Source organism: Epargyreus clarus, unplaced genomic scaffold (genome assembly GCF_041222505.1).
Source record: "Epargyreus clarus isolate Ecla_fem2 unplaced genomic scaffold, WU_Ecla_fem_2.2 ptg000009l, whole genome shotgun sequence".
Taxonomy (NCBI): domain Eukaryota; kingdom Metazoa; phylum Arthropoda; class Insecta; order Lepidoptera; family Hesperiidae; genus Epargyreus; species Epargyreus clarus.
The window spans coordinates 6,173,211-6,191,251 of record NW_027332217.1 but is presented as its reverse complement, the minus strand read 5'-3'; the positions used below and the strand labels follow the sequence as shown (position 1 = coordinate 6,191,251).

General features: G+C 33.7%; 1 protein-coding gene across 1 annotated transcript in view; it reads left to right on the top strand.

Annotated features, from left to right (window-relative positions):
* Positions 1-721: 721 nt before the first annotated feature.
* The window catches only part of LOC140744841 (trace amine-associated receptor 1), a 55,309-nt gene continuing 37,989 nt past the window's right edge, over positions 722-18,041 (top strand). Inside the window, exon 1 of the mRNA XM_073076532.1 lies at positions 722-949. The gene's annotated coding sequence lies outside the window, so the exon portion shown is untranslated. The remainder of the gene's footprint in view (positions 950-18,041) is intronic.

Genomic DNA, 18,041 nt, shown 5'->3' with positions numbered 1-18,041 from the left:
TACCATCACTGTTTCGGCGTTGCGTTTCGGTATTGGTTCACAACGATGGTCGATTTTTCAATCTATTAATATGCATCACGTTCAATTCAGTTTTTTGAGAGATTCCTGTCAGAATTCGGACGTTAACTCACTGTAGGCACACGTAACGAGCTACGAGCTACGATGCTACGGTCGCTTATATTCGTCGTAGCATGTCAGCCCTTCGTAGCCACTAACAATTAGTGCTACGATTCCAGGGCAAAGCGGCTACGAAAATAAAATTACTTTTGCTGCCAAATACAAGAAACATTATTTTAAAAAAATGTTTCAGGTTTAAAGATTGGTAAGAAATACTCGTAGTAAATAAAGTTTTGTAGCTATGTTATTGCCCTAATTATTCAATGAAAAAAAATCGTGTGTTAACATTATATGCTTTTTGGTTTAATTATAAAATTAATAACGCAATATTCTTATTCATATCTGGTGCTAAAATTTCTACTTAGTGATCGGATCCAATCATTCGGGATTGTTTATCGTGTCGCAATAGCACTTAACATTTCCAAGCATGCGTTTCGTCCTTGTCCACGGAATGCGATTATCTCCAAGTAATGAAATATCAATAAACGCCCAACTTTGTGGGGACTAAGCGAAAGCTTAGCGCAAGAACTAGTGAATTTCATTCCACCACGATTCGCTCCGCAGGGAACGACTTTGGTAACTTAACGTCAGTCTTCATCCAGACACCGCGGTAGACGCGCGTGTGCAGGACGCTCTCCTACCCTTACGCACTTAGCACGAAAAATTAAATTATTATTTTTTAATAACCCAGCTACATCTACTACTAAGATGAGGCAAATGTTCAGTGAAAGACGATAAACACTATTTGGATTTTAACAACATTTTTTGTCATGTTTTCAGTGTTGATAAAGTGGTGTCTGATAAATGTTGACTGAGATAACTGATATGTTCGGTAAGTGACACGATACTTGATCTAATTGATTTTTATCTTCAGTGACAGTCACTTCAAGTTTAATGGAAATTGCAGAGTATGCTTGCTATCGGTATCATTTTTGTGTTTAATTAAAATAAACTTATATGTATATCATTTATCATTGAAAAAAAAGGACATAGATTTGGAATAAACAAAGAAGGCATTAAATTTCAACAGAAACATGGAAAACGCAATATAAGTTTATGCCTAAAAAAACGTTTTCGAAAATAGCTACGTAAGAAATTTCGGACCGCTTGCCATGTTTACGCGTAATTACATTTTTGAAAATGTTCTCAACTTCTTGTTGTGCATATTTTTGCTCCTGTCCCTTTTATAATTAAATTAACAACCCTCCGTTTACGTTCGGTACAATTATGTAAATTTCATGTAATTTCCAGTGTCCACGTTAATTTGATTTAAGCTTGTGAAATAGAAAAAAATATGTACTAAATATTTTGAATAAGTAGTGACAAAAGTATCTATCATTTATGTACTCCAGGGATTTTTTAATGATTAGTTGTATTTTTATTTTAACTTAATAATAAATAACTTACAGTTACGTATTTCATAAATATTGTATGATATTATTTCGTATTTTGCCTGTTTCAATGCAGAATAGGGCCTATGATTGGCTTTATTATCCTAAATCTAAAAGTTTTCTATTGATTAACCGAGTCACTTATGATGACGTCTACGAAGTTACGTCCTGAGGTTTTTGTGATTGGGTCAAAATGTTTGAGTCTTATTAATGTTTGGAACAAATAATTCTTAAAAAATAAACTATTCTTATAAAATGATTATGATTATGATCATACAAAAAAGAATTAACAGAAAAGGGAAGGTATAACCTAACAACATCTTGTATGTTAAAATCTGTAAGTTATGCGATAGATGACACATACAAACATATTTACATACATACGCTGAAGAAACATTACCAACACATACATAAAATAACATGGATAATGGATAACATAAAAATTATAATGAATACATTTTCACGAATTCTCCTTTGCTTTTGATAGTTTCAAGAGAGAGGTAGCACCTCGATTCGTTATCTGTACGAATTGTACATTTAATAATAAAAGATAGAAAGTACTCTTCAAATAATAGGCATAATTAGTAACAGATCTAATATTGCTAATATTGAATTATCAGTTACGTTTCATTGACAATTGAGTGTGATATTATTTTCCTTTTAGCCGTATAATTGGTTTAACTTTCCCTGCCTCTTGGCACTTTACTTGAAAGGGTCTCTATAAATGATTTCTGACCCGAAATGATGTAAAGGAACTTTGAAATATTACCTATCTAATACAAAATTACTAGAAGGTTCTTTTAAAAGGTTCAATTTAAATTTCAACGTCTAGTCGCTTACTTTTTTATTTTAACCTAAAAATAGTTAAAATAGTAATAGGTATACAGTATTGTAAGACAGATATTTTGAATTAATTTCAAATCTGAAAAAGTATTATATCTTAAGGTTGTTTCACTAATGAGTTCCAAAGGATTACTGAAATTATAATAAGTTGTAGATATTTTGATAAACATATAGGCTTCATAGATAAATTCAAACATATTTTGAACTTGTAATAATCGTACTGGAAATGATAAGGGATTAAAAGATTTCTCCGTGGTCCAATTAGCGATGGGTCCTGTTTGTTTAAACGTTCTCGTATATCTATAGGATGTGTTGGTCACTGGACCGTGATTTCTGGTAATATATGTTAAAGAAAAAAGATTGACGTTTTCGTCAACGAAAAAATGTGCTCAGCAATGGAATGTTTATATTATTTCATAATATTGATAATTGACATTAGATAGGACTAGATTCCTACCTGAGGTTACCACAAACTTTAAAGCGGAACACAGTAGCACTTAGTACTGATGTTACTAATAACATGTCATGTCTAAGACACATAGGTGTGACTGTAGTCGGAACAAAAATGTTTCTATCACCTTCAAATTGAATAGGTACGAACTGCTGCCTGTCTTAAACTCTAGATGGTCTGGATAACTAGACAATATGGAGGTAATTCGATGTGTGGTAAGGGAGACATGCATTTCCGAGGCATTCCAGCTTAGTCATCTGGGGTAGCGGCGCATCTGTACCATCAGGTGTATTGCATGCTCGTCTGCTACTCCTATATTATAAAAAAGCAACTATTATTTAGAGAGAGGTAAGTTAGGGCGTGTAAATATCCCGAAAAATACAACATGAGAGCTTTTCAGACGTTAATCAAATACACAGAGAATTTATGCGCGAAAGCTTTTGGTACGAGACATCCATTTAAATAAAATTATCCCGATGCGGGAAGGAAAAATTGAAACAATGACGATATTTATCAATTAAAACGTCGATCGGCGGAAATGACTACGGAAAAAGTTACCCTATTTCGGGGTTTGTCGTGGGGATGAGAAAAATAATATAAAAGGAGAGACAATAAAAATACTGGCCACAAATCATGGTAGCGGATGCATAAACATCGCGTAAAGTTTAACAGCAAAAGTAACTAAATAACAGTAACTATGATAGTTATAATGATTTATGTAATGCATACCTAACTTCCTTACAGTTATAAAATTGATAATGTAAGAGCTTAGTAATCTAGCAATTATGTCTTATGTATGCTAGTTATCATGCATATTGCCATGTTATTAGTTATGAATAGTATACTTATTTATTAGATGAAAATAATTTTAGTAAAATTTTGTGCTTGTGTTTTTCTTTCTTTATTTCTTTATATCTTCAGTATATGGAGCAGTCACTATAGCAATTCAAGGAATACCTAGTTGTCATAAATGCCGCTTCGCAGTTAGAAAGAAACGTCCAAAAGTAATATTGAATATTACTACAATTATACCTACATTTATAACACTTTTCATAACTTAAGATTCAAAATACTTACTTATACAATTCGCTTTTTTATATTTTTCTCCATTTTCTCTATCAAAAACTACCTGAATTTTATCCCTATTCCTGTATCAGAAGCTTTAAATGAGCATCATCCAATTGTAAAGTGATCACTGCATTCCATTGACTACCTATGGACGTCTAAACCCGATCTCAATTTGAAATTAAGTGAGTGTGGTTGCAGGTGCATTTCTGCTAGAAATGGCTTGAATTTCAATCGCTCTAACCATACAGTTCAGAACATCAGTGCAAGTTCGGTTTTGAGTGGCGTAACATACGTTGATTGTTTTAAGGTACCTATCGTGTTTAGATATTTTTTACTCGACTGGAATGTAATGTTATTTGAATGCTTGTATGCACGCCTCTTTGCAGCTGACTAAACTGTCCGAGTGATATAAGCTATATAAGTATTTTCAAGCAGTCGGTTTTTTTATAATATTCACTTGTAAACCCAAAGATGAGTTTTATTAATATTTCAAACGTATTATTTTTAGGTATATTTCAACAAAAGAGAGATCTCTGTTAGACAATAATTCATTTTGCAAGTGTAAAAATATATTTTGTACTTAAATTCAACGCTTTGTATTAAATAAACACGATAAATAGCTCGATATTTAATACCTAGATATTTTATTAATGTGTCTATGACAGGCCATCACTGGCGCCAGTATACTAAGCTATTATTATGTGCTTCTTTGTGACACAGATAACACTAATGGCGGGAAAAGCAATAAAGAATCTTATATTTTTACGCTTTTTCCTAGACCAGTGATCACTACTATACCCCTTACCAATAAAAACCAGTACGAGTTCCTATATTATTATCGACTTTTTTCCTTTAATTTTAGTAGCTGCTTCTTATATATTGCTAACTAAGTAATTAACCAAAAAGATCACTGACTGAAATGTAACTGATCTGCTGTTAATTACATGTAGTATACTATAATTATGGCTAAATATTATTTACTACTAGCTGACCCGGCAAACGTTGTGTTCCCATATAAATAAAAAAATGTTAAGGGTGAACAACCCTCATCACTTAGGGGTATGAAAAATAGATAGTAGCCGATTCCCAGACCTACTGAATATACGTATAAAATTTGGTGAAAATCGGTAAAGCCGTTTCGGAGGAGTACGGTAACTAACATTGTGACACGAGAATTGTATATAAGATTTATTATTCTTTAAGTACTCACAAAATGGTAATTTTTTTGACAATGCCCCTTTAAATATATTTTTAAACAAAGTTACTAAGCTTGAAGTGCACCTGATGGTATTGTACTTACTCCATCACTTATTACCATCTCAAGTAATACTAATCACAAACTACAAAATAGAACCTCTAATCACGATAACCACCTCTACATTCGATTATCGGACAAAGAGAGTTTTGTTCCGAAAACTAAACTAATAAAATGTTGTCTTTATGAAAAAAAAACATTCACATATTTTATCTGCAATGATATTCCTCTTTTTTTTACATATGTGACATCATTGGTTTTCTGTCATTGTGCTTTCGAGTCGATTTAGGTCATCTCTGTTTTTGAAATTGACACTGCGATACATTTCGATGTTTTTTGAAATTCACATCTGTCCATACAAAAATATTTTAGAATTATTCGTGCGCAAAGATGAAATTTAGTACGGCTATAGAATTGACGTGTCAAAATTATCGTAGAGCATGTTTCAACCCGTTCGTACATAGTGAGAAATCTAAAAAGGAAAAGAAATATATGTTGCCAAACAAATTGTTGTGCAAATGTGTATGTATGTGTCGAAATAACGAAGATTACTCGTCTTGCAAAACAAAGATAGAGTCGCAACACATTATGTAGAACAATATTTTCTTTGGATTCTCAAGAGCCTTATCTGTTCTATACTTTATCAAACGTACTAGGAATTCTAAGAAACTGGTATGAATATTTTATTTCCTACAAGCGATGCTATGAGATGTTTCAGCAAACAGCAAAATGGAGCTCACATGATTTGATTTTCCTCTCTCGCTGAAATATGCCTCAGGCTAAAGTAAATATTACCTGCGTCTTATTTTATTGCTAGGCTTGTCATTTCGAATCTAAGGAGCGAATGTTTTATCTACTCTTTGTGAAAATCTTTATCTGATTCCTATTCTTCCTCAAGATTTTGTTTGAAATATTTTAACGATTTTCTAAGAACAACCATAAAAATATGTAAATATTTTGCTAACGAACTTGTTGATTTTTATTTACAAAATTTAAGATGTTCGTCAAGTTAGAAAACTTTGGAAGAATCTTTCGAGTTTACGAATATTTAGAAATTGTGTACAAGCCATGATTAAGTGTACGAGTTTTAGGTCAGTTGCTTTCACGAGTGAATTATTAATTTGGCGTAATGTTAATCAGGATTTTTAAGGATATGAACCTTGTGAACCTATGATTTAATTTTTGTGTCATCTTTGTGAATTTTGATGAATATTTCAACTGGAATCATTAAAATGCTTTTGATTTGAATCTGACAGAAAAAGTTCAAACATGTCGTTAAACAAACGCTTTGTAAAAAAGCGTACTATAAACTAAGTGATTAATTGACGGTGTAGTCTGAAGTAGTTCCAGCTCCACATGTACCATTAGGTTTAGTTTAACACTGTAAAAATCATTTTTTTAAAAGATGTGTGATATGGAGTTTCTTAAATCTTAAATTTAAAACCGTATCACTGCTGGGCACGGGTCTCCACTCAGAATGAGAAGGATCAGGCCATAGTCCACCGCGCTAGCCATAATAGGTGAATAGGTAGACTTCACATACCTTGGAAAACTTTATTTAAGATCTCTTTAAGCATTCTAGATAATTAATTTCCAATACGCACATAACTTTAACCAATTAAAGCTTTAGATTGAATGTAAATCTCTGATCTCTCCATTGAAAGACCGCATTAAGAACCTTATCAAAAAGTCTCAAGCGTACTCAACAGATCATGAAAATGTTTATATAGAGGATGTTTAAGTAAGTGAAAAGTGACAAGAAGAGTTAAACGGTACAACAAAGTTTGTGGAATATAACTTGTTCTTGTATTCTCAGTCTGAATTGAGTTATATCCTTGTTGAATTCTTTTTCAAATACTATTTTAGTACAAGATAACATAGAAATTTTATTAGTAATATTTACACTCATCATCAACCTATTTTTTGTCCCACTGCTGGACGTTGGTCATTCACGACTTGTCATATAGAACTTTAATTTATTTTGATTTTATTACAGCTGTCTTTATGGATAGCATTTACTACTTACTATCAGGTGAATATGTGCGTTTGCTACTTAACTTTTAAGGTGGTAGAACCCTTTATGGTTCGACTCCGGCGGCACAACCGCCACACTTATTTCTACCTAATAACAGCAGTTTTAGGCGCTGCTGTGTTCCGGTTTGAAGGGTATGGTAAGGGAGACAGACCTTTCATAGGCGTTCCAGCTTAGTCCTCAGGGGTAGCGGCGCATCTGTGGCCGACCTCAGGTAGGAATATCTAATGCTATCTGGGGTTGATTGCTGATGTCCATGGGCGGCAGTACCCACTTACCATCAAGTGGACTGCATGCCCGGTTGCTAGTCTTGTATTGTAAAAAAAACAACTTAAATAAAACGGTCACTTATTTCAAATAAACTTTATTGCCTAGTTGGCAACGCCTTTTCGATTTGTAGCTACAACTGTATACGACTTTTACTACGCAACATCTAAGCAACATACTTATTTGACGTAAAGATTACTTAAGTATACAATATACTTCGTATTGAAATCACACAAATCGTATTAGAGGACCTTGCGAAAGATTTCGTACGTCAATACAATACTTACCAAAGCAATCTTTGTTGTGAGAAATATGTACAACTTTATCCGACTATATTACCATGCTGAATACATACAGGCAATTGAATTTATGGCCGACGTCTCTGAATAAAAATCAGTTATTCGAATATCAGTCCATGAATCTTTGTCAAATATAAGAAATTTATTTCCGTAAAGAATAAGAATTTCAATAAAATACAATACGATTTGCATTTTATTGAGGAAACTCGGTTCTGGTTGTAAAAAAGTTATACGCTTGTATAATCTACGCGTACCTTGCTTTCAAACGTTATTTTCTGTACCTACTTACCTACATGCCTATTTGGTATCTATATCTATAGTTTCTGTATATTATAGGACTAATAAAGATGGTATTTAAAGGTGGTAGAACCCTGTATGGTTGAAATCCGGCGGCACATTTATTTCTGCCTAATAACAAGAGTGTTAAGCTCTGTTTGAAGGATGTGGTAAGCGAGTCATACTTTTCCGGGGCATTCTAGCTTATACCAGACGGATAGTGGCGCATCTGTGCCATGTTCAGGTTCTAATATTATTATATGCAGTTGATTACAGATGTCCATCGGCGGCAATAGTCACTTACCATTAGGTGGATTGCATGCTCGTCTGCTACTCCTATATTATAAAAAAAATATACGTGTATGTGGTCTACTATAAAAGGTCTACGTGACACGTCGTGGTATTCGTGGTTGAGTTATGACTCCCGCCATAATATGGATATGCTCGTAATAAAATTTGTAAACACTGGGTAACTAAATTAAGTAATTGTATACGTTATTTACATAACAAAGGCATCGAAACATCCTGTTCCGTATTTCTAAGAGTAATGGTCCGTAACAGAGTTATGCCGCGAATTGAAAACTTTCTGACGAAAATTTAGTTAACATTCGTTTAACATTTCCCTAGAGACTTAAACAGGAAAATGCACCGTGTAAAATGTTAATAAGCGGAAGGTGTCTACTCACTTTTTTATTGTCCAAATCTGAGTATTCACCGAGTGAAATTTCCTTTGTTTTTACGTTGTTGAACCTTTTTACCTTTGATCCTACCTTTACGGTGGATTAATTTTCATGGGATTCCTCTCGTAATGAATACAATATGCTCCCATTCTCCACAAGATATACAATTGCATGTAAATTAGAGTTATATTTTCTCTTTTTGATAATGTTGTTTTGTTTTCGTATTTTGTATTGTTGAAGTGAATTTGTAAGGGTATGTTTCATTTCATACGGGCCCTGATAACATTAAAAGTGAGATTAAAATAATGAATAAATCTAGGTTACGTTTAATTTGCTTAGATAAATAAAAAATAAACCAAACAGCAGTATATTAATAATATTCCAGATGTAGTAAAATTGCGGATATTAAAAGTTTACTTCCTGAAATATTACTACACAAAAAAGTTCAAGTAATACCTACTTTACTATACTACCTTGAACGGTAGGTTTATTTTATTATAATAATGAGGCATAAAATTAATAAAATAACGTTTGTTACTGTAATTTCAGTGCGCAACTATAAAAACATATATCTCAATCAAATAGATAATTACAATAAAGTAATAGTCTATTACCCGTAATTCTACACTCACATAAAACATTTCTGCCCTCATAAAAAGAAGACTTAGATTCATGTTTATATGTACATAACATCACTTATTTATATGTATACGACAGACAATATAATGGCGTCTTTCGCACTGTCGCAGCCTCTTTGAATGAGCTTAGACCAGCGATATTCAACCTTGAATCAAAAGCTTTACACTTATATGTCTCACAGTAGGTATATATGCAGTCAACATAGTTTAAAGTTGTTATAAAAACATAAAAGTAGATTAATGACTTCTGCTAGGTGTTGTATTTTTAAGTGTTCATAAATAAAAACAAATTTCAATTTAAGTTAATTATACGGATCTAATTGTCGATTACGTTTTGGATAAATAATTTCGAACTTTCTTTTATTTTGACATTATCTTTATTTGGCAAATTATTTTCTAAGTCCTATAACGCGTTCGGCGAATGTAACGATACTATATTCAGTTTAAGTGTAACATATAAGTTATAACTTTAATAAGAATCCGTAATTTAAATAACTGACCAAAATAGCTAACATAGTTAATTAACCTCATCATAGACTTTTACTGAAATATATTTGATATCAACCCAAGATTTATTTGGTAAATTTGTATCTGTCTTCCCCAACTTGTACCTCCCATCCCTTTCTTCCATTGCCATCCCAATATTAACCAATACAATCTGTAAAAAGCCTTTTAACGGATTATCATTAATATTAGAATCAATAATTTTTCTTGTTACAAAAACATCATATTACCATCATAACATATAAACATCCTCTTGTAAATATGATATTGGGGACTGTGCTCAGTCTGACTGCTGGTCGGCAAAACAATTATTGATGGTTGTTTAATTACGTGAGAATTTGAGCAACCTTATCAATCATAAACAATTTTTGTCTACTACAATTAATAACAAAATATGTAAAAAAGTCTAACATCGTTGGACAAAAAATGGTAATTATTGATTATTTATAAATAAATGTGCGTAAGCGGAAAATGAAATTTTAATGGTTGATTTTGCTTCGTCCAAATCTCACAATAAAGTATTGGTTAAATGATCAAGAATTATTAAACTTCATAAGGCTAATATCGAATGAAGAGGAGCCAAAAAAAAGCAGTCGATGAATGAGGGTCAAGAGAAAAAAGGTTGAGGACGTGTGGCTTAGACCTTCAGAGCTTTTTCCCTACTTCTATTTTTAGCAACTCTTGCTAAGCTCGATTGACCCAAATGCTTTGTGGCTGCAAAGTCAATTACTAAGAGTGTCTTTATAAAGTACTTTTGGAAGTTTTGTTGGCTATTGTGTAAATTGGAAGTCTTTTTGGAGATAACTTGTAATTTTTGTTGTTTTTCTGTCCGTCGTAATCTGCAGATGTCGCTTTAACTTAGCTTTTTGTTCGAGAAATATTTTCCGTTTTGTCATGTTGTAACAATAAGGACTTTGCAAACTTTCTTACATCTTTTGGTATACTTTTATTAATGACATAAATTTTGAGACAACTTTTAGTGTATTAGAACTAAATAAAATGTTCATTAAAAAGTAAATGATACATTTTAATTAAATACTAAAGATCAGAATCAACCGACCTTAAAGGTGCAAATAGGTCTGTGAGTACAAACAACAAAACAAGACAAAGAAATACAGCTACAATCAAGGAGGTACAGTGCAAAGACAGTTTGCAGCGGAAACCCACAAATAAAATAAAAGAACAATCGATTTACTTGTGTCGTTCGTTGTATTCTTCGCAGAACATTAGATAAACAGGATGATCTCTACATTATTTGTTTGTTTACAGCACGCACGGTTAATGTTTTGTGGATAAATGTTTTTTAAACATAACCTTAACAATCTTTTTAGTAACATTTTTCAGCATTTTTTCCAAATATAGCCCAAATTCATAATAAATTGAAGTTGAAGATAAAATAATACTTTGTGGGTCGAATCTGGATGTGCCACCGCCACACCTATTTATGTCTAACAACAGTTAGTTAAGCGCTGCTATGTTCTGATTTGAAGGGTTTGCTAAGAGAGACATGATTATCAGAAGCGTTCTAACTTGGTCCTCATGGATAGCGACGCATTTGTTGGCGGCGCCAGACTTGACTCTAACCCTATCTGAGGTTGATTTCAGATGTTTATGGATAGCATTGCAGTGGCTTACTAAATGGACTGCAAACTCATGGCTACTTCCGCACGAAAGAAACTACTAGAATTTTCCAGACTCCAGACAGTCATTAAGCTATCTGGCAGCCGGGCAGCGCCATAAATGCTTACATGATATAGATAACGATGTGCTACGTCTAGTCAGTTACTTCTAGTATTTCTGATTCTTTTATCAGAAGTACGTAACTAATGTATGTTACTGATATGTTTCTATACTATCACTCATATATTTCACCAGCCTTTCAGCTATTACTTAGCTCCTGAAATATTACGACATAATATGAAATGTTTAATATTAATGAGAGGAATTATGCCATCGCTTCGGGTAAGGGTGGCCTATAGATCATTAGTTCGTCGGTAGTTAATGGACCGCAACATCTTGCTTATACACTCATTTACGATGAAATAATTGTTAGTGGTAAGCTTTTGTGTTCTGACTTGAAGAGCGGGGGCTAACGGCTACTTATTGGTAACCGAGGCGTTCAACATTAAGTCAAATATAAGTTTCAATTTTGTTTCGAATTTAGAGGAAGTTAACATTCTAGATCAGACAGGAGGTTCAGGAGACCAGTTTTATTTTTGTCTAAGAGATTTCAGAAGGTGCAGTTAACTGTAATCAATTTATTAGTACGAGAGGTCTACCTGAGATCGGCCACTGATGCTACTACTTAGAAGAACTAAGTTAGTTTACGACAATTATACTTTTTACATAACTGTTGTAATTAATTACTACAACAATTATATTACTGTTGTAATGAATTGGTAAAAAATGCGTGGTGTTAGTTGCCACAATCGACTCACCACATATTTTGCCTTTCTTCACCTATTGAAGCATTATTGAGTTACTCCTAGCCAAAAATGGGATTTGGGATCAAATAAATTTGTTCGGTTCTAAACTGCTCCCTCTTTCTCTAACTATAATGTGTAGCAACCCTAAAGTAACCATGTTTATTAATGTCAAAGGTACGATTTTAATTATTGCGGAAAGTTCGTACAATTTGACTCAAAGGACCTTACAAATCAATATTACAGATTGAAAATGTTGGACTCAATTTATATTTGACAAAAGTTTGGCAATCAAGATGGCTTTAAGTAAATTATATTTGCTTTGCCTTATACCTTGTTTTTAATAAAGGATCAGAAAATCGTATTTGTGTATTAAGAAAGGTGTATAATGGTGGATGAAAATTATTTATTGTCAGACCGATTTTATACAAAACATTCCTCAATTCAACACTATTTCTAAGTCTTATTATACAAGTTATTTACCCGTAAAATCTATCTAACTTTGAAAGAGGTATTGGACTGACCGAAAAGAACGTTAAGAAAATAGATGATGATGATCTAGTTTTAATGAGAATGAGTTTATTGAACCAAATCTCAATGGTATAATGAAGGAATACTAAAGAGATAATGAGGTCACTGCTATTTAATTACGAGTGATTGTATTTTAAAACATTGAGTTGGAGAACGGTTAAGTAGACGACTATAGTCTACGCAAAACTGCTAGTCCGCTCTGAATATAGAAATGAATCGTGTCGCCATAGCAAAATGTATGCTCGCAACAACTTCAGAGCGGACTAGCACTTTGGTGTGAACTATACTTGTTTTCTTTAATATCAAATAAATCTGCATCTGCATCGGCATACAGCTCCAGTCAATCATCAAATCATCTTAAAATATTTTAAAATTTTTACGACCCCCGTGACAGAGCGGTCACCATACCAGTCTGAAGTGCAGAGTGTCCCGGGTTCGATTCCCGTCAGACAGATATCTAAATAATGAATTTAGGTTTCTGTTTCTGGGTCCGGGTGTCTGTGTATTTGTCTTTCTGTATCCATAGCACCCATGGTACAGGGAATCCTAGTCGGATTGGATAAGAGTCGAGCCTGACATGGGGCTGCGAGTGTAGAAAGCGTTTTTTAAATTTTATTTTCTTTAATGTTTTGTTTTTTGTCAGCAACTAAATACCACATCTTCGCAAAATGTTTTGTTATTGCAAAGAAACGACGAAAGACAGACCACCACCTTACTAATGGATTATGAGAAGCTGGACCTACTTTAGACAACTTTTAAAATTACAACAATAACGTTACTAGTTGCTCTAACAAAATTTTTGCTTCTACGTTCGGAATTTTATCCTATCGATGCACTCACCAAGTTTACGTTCAGTTGGAGCACGTATTTTCGTTTCACACTGCAATGATATTTCTGTGCATAGGCTTTACGTGACCTGTTTGACAGAGTATGTCGAACAGTTAGATTATGAAGGTATATTTTGTTAAATTTGTAATACTATTTTATTCAACATAAATAAAAATCATTTATAGAACTAACGTTCAATGTAATAATTGTGAAATGTGTTTGGTGTTAGCACCTCTTTTTATGAACTGTTTGTAGTTTGACTCTGAAGGCACTACCGCGATTACTTTTTCTCGTTTGTGTACCTACTCGTTTGTAGATTAGAGATACGTACTTACCATCGGGGCAGTGCATCGGCACTGCTACTTAGATGACTTCAACTTAAGGCCGACCTAGGTAGGAATCTAATCTTATCTGCGGTTAATGATAGATTTTCATGAGCAACAAATAGCACATATAATGTAGAGTGAATGCACGTGGTGCTACTTTTATGGGTGTTACTTTTCCACCGTAGTAAAGCGGTACAGCGAGCTACTGTGCAAAATTTATCACTAATCAATTTCAGACTGATATTATTCTAATCGTTGTTAGTTTCATATGTGACGTGTCCCTTATTCTACAACAACACTGGCGTGTCAACAGCTTGTCGTTTCATGTCAACAGCGTTTAACCATGAAGTGAAGTGTATGTATTTTGTTACGCTATTTCAGTACTGTTCCAAACTTTATTACATTTCCACAAGAATTTTTCTTTCTCTAACCGAGTTATTGGAGAATTTGGGAGAAATATAAAACATTGGGTATTTTTTGAGCTATCGATTCGAATCGTGTACTCAAGTTGCTTTCGCTTTGAGTTTTTAACAACCGTTTCAAAATCAAATATTACACGTAGATACTTGTTCGATGCCCTTTCATCTGAATACCTAAATCATTATTTTAGATTTTTATTCTGGTTCTGTCTGTTTGTTTATCGTATTTAATCGTATATGTGTCTATAGGGCTCCTTCAAACTGGCGTTTCCTCAGAGTAGACGTTCGTTGAAGGGGCCTAAGTGTAGATCAAATCTCTTTATATGAATGAGGTAAAATAAACAAAGTTAAGTAGGCCGACGACCTGTCCCAAGAAATAATCCTTAGCTAAATGTTTATACAAATTTCATTTACTAGTTCATCATAGTATTGAGGTTATGAAAGGGAAATGAAATCCTTCATGTTTATTTACAGCTAACTGGTTAGTTTAATATGAATAGAACATTTAATATTATACGATCTAGCAAAAGGGTAGACAAAATTTAGGCAATAATTTGAACAAAGGCCAGAATTAAATGAAATAGCGTACGTGAGTAAATTGTCAGACATAAATTTTGACACCCAATAAATAAAATTAGACGCTTATTAAAATTCTAAACAAGCGTTTGGCATCATATTGAAGGAGATTAAAGAGAAATTGGTGATGTAACTTGACTTAATTAAATACAAAATATGTTATTAAATTTTCCACTCTCATAAATTTTGGGAAATTTTAATCAGAGGAACCTTACAAATTTCATGAACTACTTATATGTTTATAAAGTTAATAGTTCGTTCTCAGATTCTCAATCAGGGTTTGAAGGTTTGAATCCCAGGCATGAACCTCTTTTTATACTTTAATTGTGTAATAAACTTATCTGTCTCAAAAAAAGGGAATGCAAAGAATGAAAGGGTCTATTTCATTAAGTAATCAATTTTCCTCTTAAGTTTGTAGGTAAATATGATGATTTTAGACATTATTCTTCACTAATATAGTTATTAGTTCCAGGTTTCTAATATAGGTTTCCAGGTTTATAATATTCTTATTAATTAGTATTAATAAGAATATTTTTTACTGGAAACCCTATGCAAACTTTTTCGTCGACATGGTTAGTTCAAGTTTTGCAACTCCAAACAACTGAACGTTGAAAAAAGCTAATGCGCAATAAAAATGTTTATATACGTAACCGTGACGAGAGACTTAAGAGTTCTTAAGCCCGCTACACATTCTCGCGAGAATCTCGTGAGAACGCGAGAAAAGTACGAGAGACGAGAATGTGGAGCCTATACGAATCAGGTTTTCTCGCGTTCCTGCGAGATTCTCGCGAGAATGTTTAAAAAAATCTCAAATACACTAATCCAGCGCATTAGACTACGACTATGTCCTAAACTTCTCACTATGAGACCCGTGCCCAGCAGTGTGAAATGGATTGACGACCCATAACATAACGTTTATGTAACAATCGAATCACAAGTGATTACTATCAGCATACATAACGGGATAGAGCAGTGTAGATCTAATGGGCGTTGGGCGGCCAGGCGTGTTAATGTGCGGTTTAACCTCCTGCCTGATGCATTACCACACATTACCTTTATTTCACTCTCGTTTACAGAATGGGCTGCGAATTGGCGATTCTTGCTTTCACTTGTACTACTCGTAAGTGAAGATTTCTCTTAGGCCTTAAAAAGGCAAGGATTTTTGTATTTATTACAAGAAAATAAGAAACGTAAGGTTAAAAGGTATCCATTCGTTCATCTTTCGTAAATCATTTTAATTACTTTCTTATTAGGTTAGTCGTCGAGGTTAAGCGTTGATGTGTTCGATTGTAGTTTAAGGCGTACAAACGTATTTTACACGGATTTTAACTTAGTCGTCAGGGGTAGTACATCCAAGAACGACTCGAAGTAGAACTCGAATTCTATAGGTACGTTTTTTTTTCGATTTGTGTAGTTACTGTTGGTCCTAGCGACCTACACAGTTTCACCGGGTTTTAGGAGGCGAGCCTAAGGCTCAGCCGGGACAAGAAGACTATGGGCTGGAAGGGAGGGATAGCTTTGGTCACCGTTGCCGGTTCCCTAAGCCGTTCCACCTTTGCTGGAGGGAGAGACGGTTGCGGACCCACCTACTGCCGGAGTCCTGACCATCCACCTCTTGTCATATGGGGATTGCGGCTGACCCAAGGGCACCTCCTGTTAGTATGCCCTTACGTTGCTACGGAATATATGTACATCAATAGGAACGTGCCCGTAATCGATTACGGACAAGATGGGAATATGGGACCTTGATCCTACGTATCCTTTAGGGACCACTGACTTCATTATGTACCTATGTTCATATAATATGAAGATTGAAGGTTGTTGAAACCATAAATTTTAGTAAGTATTTTTTACTTATATTATACGTCGCTTATAATTATGGAGAAGCTCCTACAAAAATATTAAGGCTATATTGCACGACCTCATTATTAAAATTTTGAAGTGTTGCCAAAATATAAATTCTCATTCTCATTTCTTTTGTTTATAAATATCCAGAAATTCGTGGTAGGAAGCCTGGAAACATTTTACAATAATCGTTAAATATATTGACCTCAATGGCATTTTTATCCAAAAAAATGCCTGTTAAAACTAGCAATTTATAAAGAACATTTTATTGTTACGAAATTTGTTGCCGGAAAGTAACAAATCTTTTCAGGTTTGTCAAATTGGAATAAATTTCCCTTTTGAAATTGTGACAATTTAATCTTTGTAAAAGCCCTTAGAATCGTCGAGCTGTAAATAACAAAGGACAAGCCTCAAAAGTTACAAAATACAAGAAAAAGGGTACTAGAAAAAGGACTTTTGTATTACCATAACTTGAGGTTCGTCAAGAAGGTCTGATGAGATTGTTTTCTGGTTTACTTTGAAAACATTTTTGCCACTGTTTACTTAAATGTTTAAAAATAGCATAATGAGGATATAAAAGTTAAAGACCGCACGGTTCAGTGGTCACTATTTTTAACCGACTTCCCAAAGAAATAGAGGTTATCTATTCGTCGCATATATATACGAGTATATGCCAAATCCGAATCTATGAGGATTAGCGAAAAATGCTGTATATATTTTTATGTATTGACCACCGATTTTTTCGCAATGCCGCGACCGATCGACATGATTCAAACACCTTTGTACGCGGCTAGTTTCACAGGGAGTCCCATTTTGAGATCCTCATACTTGACAAGCTGTTTACGTTGTTATCCAACGAAATAATATATTCAGCGCCGACTTCAGAACTATGTAGTAAACAAACATTTATTTGAATTATTTTTTACTTTTTAGTGACATAGAAGTCAGCTTTATTTTTTTGTTAATTTTTTTTTGTTCTGACAAAGGTTTCCGGGTTCGATTCACGGTCAACATTTTTAATTTCATTTATGTTCGGGGTCTGGGTATTAATGTAGTCTTTTTTGTGTGTGTCTATGCTATCCCCGATATGGAATCTTTAAGTGTAGATATGTGTATAAAAAGGGTTCATACAAAAATTTCGAAATTATTACTTTCTATTTGGTACTATTCATACCGTTGTGATATTTGAGTTTGGGAAACTCAATTACATACGTCCCTGACAATATTTGTACGATATTTCTTCAACCCAAGAGACCATTTTCCAACAGTACT